The sequence below is a fragment of the Lynx canadensis genome, chromosome F1 (genome assembly GCF_007474595.2).
Source record: "Lynx canadensis isolate LIC74 chromosome F1, mLynCan4.pri.v2, whole genome shotgun sequence".
Lineage (NCBI taxonomy): Eukaryota > Metazoa > Chordata > Mammalia > Carnivora > Felidae > Lynx > Lynx canadensis.
The window spans coordinates 15,919,575-15,927,625 of NC_044319.2; the positions used below are offsets into that span (position 1 = coordinate 15,919,575).

General features: G+C 43.0%; 1 protein-coding gene across 3 annotated transcripts in view; it reads right to left on the reverse strand.

Moving 5' to 3' along the window:
* Positions 1–3,849, reverse strand: part of RC3H1 (ring finger and CCCH-type domains 1) — an 86,728-nt gene extending 82,879 nt beyond the window's left edge. For 2 of the 3 annotated variants that reach the window (XM_030303252.1, XM_030303250.1), the window contains exon 1: positions 3,769–3,849. The gene's annotated coding sequence lies outside the window, so the exon portion shown is untranslated. Of the gene's footprint in view, positions 1–3,757 lie in introns of all 3 variants that reach the window. The other variant, XM_030303251.1, reaches the window with a different exon arrangement.
* Positions 3,850–8,051: the final 4,202 nt, after the last annotated feature.

Genomic DNA, 8,051 nt, shown 5'->3' on the forward strand with positions numbered 1-8,051 from the left:
TTCATGCTCTGTCTCTCTCTGTCCCAAAAATAAATAAACGTTGAAAAAAAAAAAAAATAAATAAATAAATAAAAAAGAAAATGTGTAGAATAGGGGCGCCTGGGTGGCGCAGTCGGTTAAGCGTCCGACTTCAGCCAGGTCACGATCTCGCGGTCCGTGAGTTCGAGCCCCGCGTCGGGCTCTGGGCTGATGGCTCAGAGCCTGGAGCCTGTTTCCGATTCTGTGTCTCCCTCTCTCTCTGCCCCTCCCCCGTTCATGCTCTGTCTCTCTCTGTCCCAAAAATAAATAAATGATAAAAAAAATAAATAAATAAATAAAAAAAAAGAAAATGTGTAGAATCTACCTTAAGAAACTATGGAATAAGAAATATTCCTTTGTATAATGCCAGACAAATTAATCTTATGCCCGAACAACCTCCAAGGCTGGTCCAAATCTAGCATAGATTTCAGGATTAAACAAAAGAGAAGGAGATCTTTAAGAGGGTCCTAGAGACCGGGCTGATACTGAAATCTGTGACTGTTTTTGACACAGGCCAATGTGAGAATTTAAATCCATTTGAATCTAATCCCAAAGAATACCTGAACTCCTGCGCGTCAGGGCCAAAGCTAAACCAGGTCAGTATACCCTGCCAAAGAACATCTTGCTCCGAGGCATCCACCAAACAAGGATCATTTACCAGCACATTCTTCACTTTGCTGGGTGTCAACAACTTACAAGATCTATCGGAGAGTAGGCTGATTAGACCCTCATAAAATTCCAATTCAAACCCCAAGATGTAGAAACAAAAGTTCTGCAGAATTCTAAATGGGCTATGGCTTTAAAAAAGCATAAATGAAGAATTTCAAATGTTAGCTGACCCAACTTTAACATCCCTGAACGTTTCTAAAGTCACTTTTAAATTTCCATGCAGTATTTCAAAGGCACAATTTCGTAACTGTTTACATAGCAAATTAAAGCCATGAAGCCATTAGAGTGATACTATAAATCTGTCCTATATAAATGGTAGGAGTTTCTATATCAACAACGTTCAAATCTGCTAAAAGTAAAAATAAGTCTTTCATTTGTAATTCACATGAATACATACTTTCTCAAACTTGTAAGCGAATATTTGGCAGGGTACAAATAATGTTAATAGAAAAGCTATTAGGGCTAAAGACAAGTACAGAATTACAAAGCATAGCTTGTGGCCAAAATAAGGAATCTGTCGACATAGGAGAGGCTTCAAAGTTAAACCTTGAGACACAGGGTGGCAGTAGTAAAGCATCTAATTTGTGCCACAAGACCTGGGTTTGAGTAAGCTCTTTTACCTATTAATTATGTGGCCTTTTTTGCTAGTTACATAGCTTCTCCTAGCCTCAGATTCTTCGTATGTAAAGTGAGAACAATACCACAAAATATTACAGCCTAAATAGGATTAAATGAGAATGTTTTTACTCATTTAACAAAGATGGCTTAAAAATTTAACTTTTAGCTACAAAAATCCTTTTCAAATATCTTCAAATGAATCAAATATACTAACTTCTAATATTACGAAGAAAATACAAGGAAATTCTTAAATACTACTTGAGAAACTTAAATTATCAGAATAAACACCAATAAAATATCACAATGCAGGGATCACATCTTAAAAGAGTTTTGGCACTTATTAAAACCAGAACTCTCTAAAAGATTTTTCAATATTAAACAAAAATAGGGACCCAGACTCAACCCATAAATTGTTGGATCAACATCCAATTTCAAACACAAACCCTTAACACTAAAAAATGTCAGGCAAAGGATATTAAGTATGAGGAAAATCAGTCCCTGTCACGACATGATGAGATTTTTTTTCATAACAAAGCACACTAACCACTTACAATTTACAAACTTGTCTTTAGTTGCATTTTGTACTGACCTAACAAAATTCAGCATAAAAAAAGAAAAAATCATGAATTTAAGCACTTAAAAAAGTGTCCTTTCTAAAACTTATTCCCAGAACATTCACATTAGCTGGAGGCATGTGAAAGCTGTTCTTTCCCCATCACTTAAAAATCAAAATATCCACATTATTTATGCTAGGCATAAAAGTTATTCACATTTACCCACTATACTTCAATCCTAAACAATAAGACAGTTCAATTTTGTGTTTATTTAATTGTCTATTTACTGCCAATTCTCATCAAAGAATTAAGGACTAGCACCGTACATTAAACTTCACATAACCTAAAAATGCTTTGAATTAGGACACAAATTCTAATTAGGAATTTACCCTAAAGATGGATGAAAGATACTAACTGGCATCTTCTCTGCACAGGCCCATCTTCCTTTTAAGAACACAAACTAGATTGGACCACACAACTGAATGTTATGTTAAATAGTGGAAAGCAATCTTCCTGGATGCATCCAAACTATTTTAATATAAATTTCTGCATACCTAGGTAGAAACTGAAATAGAAATAACTTGAATCATTCTCCCCGCCCCCACTTGGAAATGGACGTGGTGGAAGCCTCAAAAAATTAAATTTAGTAGTCGCAGTTAACAGTTGAAATCACAGGCGCCACTACCCCAGGGCAAATACGATGAAGAGCTGCCTCTCCATAAACCTCAACATTCAAAAGAGAACAGTTGTTTCTAGTTTTTGAAAGTTACCAAAAAAGTTTTGAAACCTTATTAAAATCTGCTTCAGAAATCAAACTTACAGGAAAGGTTAGTCTTAGAACAAACTACTGAAATGCAAAATTGGAGCCTGAGACAGCACACAAGAAGTTCTAGCCTGAAGACGAACCACTTCCCTCCTGAAGAAATGTTTCGTTAGGTCCATTCTATGTTAATGTTGTTTCTTATGCGGCACATTAATAATTCAAAACGGTTCGTTCGAAGAAAAGTTCTATTCAAACATTACAATTTGTCTTCGCGTTGCCAGTAAGTGGCTTTGTTTCCAGTTTCATGGACTATTCTGGGATGTCAAGAGTTATATTATTACTGCTTCAAAAGAGCCCTTGTTTCACTCTCACCCGGGACGTGGGCATAATTGATGTTTAGAGAGAACTGATGCCAAGAGATGTTTTAAGAACATCCCTTAGTCCTCCATCCCTCCCCATCCCTTATCGATAATCACATTTTACCTTGTTTGTTTTTTGTTGTTGCACTTAAATTTTTTTAAAAAGACACCCGCATACACAATTTCCCGATCGCCAGCAGGAAGAAAGACCATCTGGCTCGATCTCCTGGAGCTTTCAGGGAAATGGACACCGTTAAAACCCACTTGGCCGAGCAAGGGGAGCGCTTCAGGGGTTAGGGAGGGGAGCAGCCCCCGGGTGCCAGGAGGCGGAGGCGGTACCAGTTTACAGACGCCTTCATCTCCCCACCCCCCACAGACCCGGGGTCCAAAAAACATTTCCTGCGCGCACTCATCACCCGCCGAGGCCCTCGGAGTAACCGCCGAGCTGGGCGGCCTTCGGGCCCCCTCCCTCCGGCCGAAGTCTCCCGCGCCCTCCCCTCGTCCGGGGCGGCGTCCGCACCTCCCCACGGCCTACCCACCCAGGCAGGCCCTCCCGGCGGCGCTCGGAGGCCTAAGGCCTAAGGACGCGGGCCGCTGACAAGCCCCTCCGCCGGCGGCGGGGCTGAAGCCGAGGGCCGGGGGGTGGAGGGGTGGCCGCTACCGCCGAGGGGTGGAGGGCGGGCGAGGACGGCCCCTTCCCCGCCGCGGCCGCCTATTGTTCCCGACGGGGGCCGGGCGGCGGCCGCCGCGCACCCCACGCCGCCGCCGCCGCCTACCGCTCGCTCACCGCGCTGGTCCGAGCAGCAGCTCCTCTCAGCTCCGAGTCCCCGCGGCCGTCGCCACCGCCGCGGCAGCCAACGCCGCCGCCGCCGCCACCGTCGACTCTGACTCTGTCCCAGGCCGCCGGGCCACGGCCGCCGCCGCCACCGCCAGCGCCGCCTCCGGCCTCCCACCTGCTGCTGCTGAGGCTGCTCCTGCAGCAGGGGCCATCTTGTTGGTCGGCCTCCTCTTCCTCCTCCTCCTCCTCCTCCTCCTCCCGGTCGCTCGTTGTCCTCGTCCCCTTCCTCTTCCTCGGGCTCCGGCCCGCCCCGGAGACTGGGGCGGGGACGATGGCGAGGCTCCTCCTTCGTGGGGCGGGGCGCGCGGAGGGGAGGGGCGGGGCGGACGCGGGAGGAAAGCTCTGAGTCACCGGCCGCCAACGCCCGGGAGGGAGGCCCGTGACGCTCTCCGCCTCCCCGCGGGGCGCACCCACGCCCGGAGCCGCCAAACTGGTCCAGCAGTCCGCCTGCCTTCCCCCACCAGCGTCTTTGCGCCCAGAGGCGAGCGGCCAGACGGCGCGGGGGGATTGGGAAATTTCTGACGTTTCCATCGAACTCTGCACTCCCTCTACCCCTAGGCTTTCTCCGTTCTAGTCCTCCACTCTGGTTCCTTTTCATATCCCCCTCCCCCACCCAGAGAATTTGTTCTTGTCTTGTTTTATCCGGGTTCCCGATCGCACTAGCTTTGCCCTGGTCACCGCTCTCACCGAGTCCCAGAGAGTCCCCCTTCCCAACGCGGCGAAAACGGCCGAAAGGCCTGGACGCTCACTGCTCCAAAATGTGTTTCCAGGCCTATGTGAACCGACGATAGGTGTCTGGGGCAGAACGGAAAGATTTCGGCCCATGGAAAAGTTCCCTGGATCTAAAAGATAACCTTGTGATAATTGAAAGTTTCTTCTCCCTTATGGAAAAGAAGCCATTTTGATTTGGAGGTAGCGGGAGACCCCTTCAAGCCAGTTGCGCTTAACCAAACCCGTGCTTTTAAAGGAGAGAAATGGAATTCTTTTGGTATCATAACAGTCCCAATTTCAAGATAAATCGTCCACAGTGGAGACGGTCCTCATACACACACCCAGTTAATAACTCCTCTGCATTATGCCTTTTTTTGTTTCAGGTCTTGACCAAGAGAGCAGAGATTTTGCTTTCCAGTCCTTTCTTCACTGCAGGCATCACCAATACCAAGAACAGTACTATATTTAGAGAAGCTACTGCCTTTAACTCGATAAAGTCAATCGCAGTGTTTCATAATATTTGTAAAACACATTATCACACACCTTCCTAAACTCTGAGCGGAGGTCTTTTTAGTTGCTGACACCCTCCTGTACTGAGATTTCAGCTCCTTTTTAGGAGACCTATTGATGTCTTTCTATTGAATGAAATTGACTGCCTTTGAAGTGCGCTAAATCTGTAACCTTCCCTTCAGCCTCCTCAGTAGTAACCCCAATCCTACAAATAACTAACTTCTAGCTATCACGGAGGGATTAGGTTAGTGAATGCTAATCTAAAGGCTATCTCTTGGATAGCCTTTCCCTCCTCAAAGAGCCAGACCTCAGTCCCCTGCTAGGAAAAACAGATTAATCTGTTCCTCCTGTTTTTCCTCCTCCTCCCTTCTTCTCACTCCTAGGGAACCTTCCACAACAGAAGGTTTTAGCGGCTGTTGCTAGGCAAACATGCCAACTTCCCTGTTTAGGTGAAGCAAATAACCCAACTTCCATTACAAGCAGCCTAGATAATATAATTTCTTTAAACTATTAACAGTTGTACCTCACTCGGCAAATCCCTTTCACGGTTCTCTTATAAAATATGATTTTAAAGTTAAATTTCTTTTTATTTCATCAATATTTCAGTTGAGCGTAAGTTTAAAGCCAAGGGGCTTCCCAGAATTCATTTTAATAATATAATTAAACAGAAACATTTGGCAGAAAAAGGAGAAAAGAAGCTTTGAAAATTACTTCGGTGTTTACAATAAAAGCTAATCTGTGAGAAACATTTATATGCTTTGAACTCCCCACTTAGGGTAGATGTATAAATTACAGAGAATAATTTGTTCCCTGAGACTGCGTCTATTTAGAAGAAAGGTTATATGGTTATTTGGCAAAACAACAACAACAACAAAAAGACATTCTGGATTTTATTCCCAAATTAATACACCGTAAGAATTTTAGCTATTGAACTAAGCTCTTTTTCTGATTTTGCTGTTCAAAATTTTTGCCAGTTGTTATGGAGTAGTAACATTTTTCGGGGTGTTGAGAGGTATTAATCCAGTGAAATAGTGTCTGAGCAGTTCCATGAGCTAAGATAACACTTTAAGAATGTATTACTAAAGACAAACAGCTTATATGTTTTACAGTCATTTGTGCTTAGAAATCACTACTGTGTCACTTTAATACAACTGAAACAATTTAGTTTTATTTTGTATTTTATTATTTAAATTTGATATAGAATGCCTAGAAATTTAGACTCTGCCCTGGCCTCCACCAGTGGTATATTATGAAAATTAAATGAGTCATTTCATGTAAAGGACTTAGAATAGTTCATTGCACATAGTAAGTACTCAGATGTTTTTTAAAAATCCATTTTATGTATATGTCATTAGAGCCTTTAGTTTTTTCATCAGTCAAATGAGGATGACAAGTCATCAAATACATTCTTGCTCTTAGCATGAACTCAAAAATTAATGCTATTTTTTGGAGCACACAAAAATCAGTTAAAATAATGCCTTAGGAATTTTTTCAATGTATTTTCTTTTTTTTTTTTAAGTTTATTCATTTTTTGAGAGACAGAGAGAGACAGAGCATGAGTGGGAGAGGGGCAGAGATAGAGGGAGACACAGAATCCGAAGCAGGCTCCAGGCTCTGAACTGTCAGCAGAGAGCCCTATGTGGGGCTCAAACTCATGAACTGTGAGATCATGACCTGAGTGGAGGCTTAACTGACTGAGCCACCCAGGCGCCCCTCACTGTATTTTCTGATATGCCTGTACTACATTGTTCTTCTTTTGATTTTGTCTTTTTTTTTTTTTTTTTTTTTTTTTTACTAAACCACATTTTAAGTTATGCAGAGTGAGTAAGCTAGCACATGGGTAAATAATACTCTGGGATGTGTAATTGCCAACGTAAGGCATTGTTTGTTTATATTAAAACTAGAAAAGGTTTTTAGATTCCAACCAACTTATATGAAACAGGGACTAGGAAAGGTTGAATACATCATATACGTACCCAACTCCTTATTTACAGACAAATATCCTATTACTGATGAGGAGGTTAGAGAGTGAGAAGGGCAGGAATGAGGGGAAAATACAAAGATATTCGAATAAGTCATGTGTCCCTGCCTTAAGGAAATTGAACAGTCTAGTAAGAGGAATACAATATGATATGCATGTAAACAGCCAGAGTATAAAATAAACCGGATCATTATTGCATAGAAAGTATAAAGTTATATGCAGGTTAAAAGGAAGAAGTAGTAGGAACTTTTGTTCTAATGTCACAGAAACTACCTTTTGACAGGTAGAAATATTATGTATGATATTAGATGTGTACCCAGAGCCATAGAAGTATAATCAGCTTTCAGCTCAAGGTGGGACAGGGATGAGGAGGACAAGGAATGGGAAACAGTAGGGTGTATGGATAGAGTTTAGATTAACTAAAAACCCTGGTTAAAGTACAGCTAGGACCTGAGACCTCTCCAGTGTAAATCATTTATGTAGGGAGAGGGAATGACATCCTCAAACACAAACCCATGCACAAAATAGAAAGCACTAGAGCTGAGTCACCTGGATTTTCTGAACAGCTTTAGGTAAAGAGTGGGAGTCCGACTGAGTCCTCTTCATCCTCCACACCTTAACCCTCCCTCATACGTGGAGTCTCCATAACCTACTCCCTCCCCCAGTTGACACTCCTATTACCACTGTTCATTAAGATTATAATGAAAATAAATAGAAACAGAGGAAGATAGTCCAAGCGATTACACTAAGGGAATATTAGGAAACCAATCGTGTCTGACCTACCCTTCACCTTTAGAGTCCAGTCCCAAACTGAACCAAGTCAGCGTCTGCAAACTAGACCTGAAGGATTGCCTTAGATTCGGGGTAACAATCCAAAGTAATCATGGCAGATGTAGCCCAAGTCATTTCTGGGGTTTCTGGAGCTAGTTTCCTGTAGACTTGATCCCAAAAGCCAAATAAATCGATGTTTCTGAGTCCCTCCTGAAATTGCTTCTGAACCTGTTAGCAAGCCCTCTTGCTCAACTATAGT